Source organism: Camellia sinensis, chromosome 6, assembly GCF_055761805.1.
Source record: "Camellia sinensis isolate YWXY chromosome 6, ASM5576180v1, whole genome shotgun sequence".
NCBI classification, from domain to species: domain Eukaryota; kingdom Viridiplantae; phylum Streptophyta; class Magnoliopsida; order Ericales; family Theaceae; genus Camellia; species Camellia sinensis.
Window position 1 is genome coordinate 106,998,219 of NC_138966.1, and position 1,318 is coordinate 106,999,536.

Sequence of the window (1,318 nt, forward strand, 5' to 3'; positions counted from 1 at the left end):
TACACTCAAAGTAGATCAAACCTAGGAGAGAAGGTGTGTAGGGAGAGGGAGAAGACGGTTCTAGGGTTTTAGAATCAAAAGGGAGATGAAAAATGATCCAGAAAGTCGGGTCTCGGATTTATGTAGTCGACTCGCTGCTCGAGCGTGAAAATCCCCACTCGAGCGTCAGACACAGACTCACGCTCGAGCGTGAAAAGAGCCGCTCGAGCGTCGATTGCACACTTCCAGAAGTTTTGCAGGCGATGGTACTCGCTCGAGCGCCAAACTCTCCGCTCGAACGGAGGGACCGCAGAGTAAAGTACTGGGAGATGGAAAAACACGCTCGAGCGTCAAAACTCCCGCTCGAGCGTATAAGCAACAACGAAGAGCCCGCTCGAGCGTTAAAACTTCTGCTCGAGCGTGAAAGCCAAAATCTGGGCATCACCTTTTGGTTTCAAAGTGCAACCAACCTGTTCCAAACCTGCCCATCACAACCTAAGACCCTAATACAAAGAGTAAAGGCTAGAAGTGATAATGATACAAAAACAAGTCCACGGAACCAAGTCCAGAATACAGTATACAAAGGAAGGAAAAACCGGGATCGCTATAGGGTCGGCCTTGAGATTTGTGGGGCCTAAGGCAAACTATGAAAATGGGGTTCCTCTAATATATTTTTTTTTAATAAAAAATTTATGTATAAAATGATAAGTATCCACAAATTTTTTATTTAAGTATGCTTGAACATATAATCATTAAAATTATAAACTAAAATTTACTTTCATATACTTGAATTAATTATTCTACTTTCATCCGCTTCTTTCTCTTTTCATTTCCAGAACTATACTTTCTAGGAAACATGGCTATAATCCCAAATACTTCAATCCACAAATCACAAACACTTCAAATCAATCCATAAATCACAAACACTTCAACCCACAAATCACAATCCACTGATCTGATAGAAAATAAATATATAAAAAAAATTTAATGAAACAAAATTAGGGCAAAATATTTATTCAATTAAAACTGATAAATACCTAGGTAAAAAAATTAGGGCTAAATTATTTATTCCACTAAAATCTAATGGATAAAGAAGGTAAAAAAAAAATTAGGGCAAATTTATTATTCCACTAACTGATAGAGAAAGAATGTAGAAAAAAAATTAGGGCAACTTTATTTAATAAAATCTGATAGTGAGAGAGAGGATTTACCATGAGAGAGAGTGTGTGAGAGAGAGTGAGTTGCCGGAGGAGTGAGTGAAAGAGAAAGAGTGAGTCGCTCATAACAATGCTGTGCTCTGCGTCTGCCTTGCCTTGAACTTGGTACATATTGCCGTGAT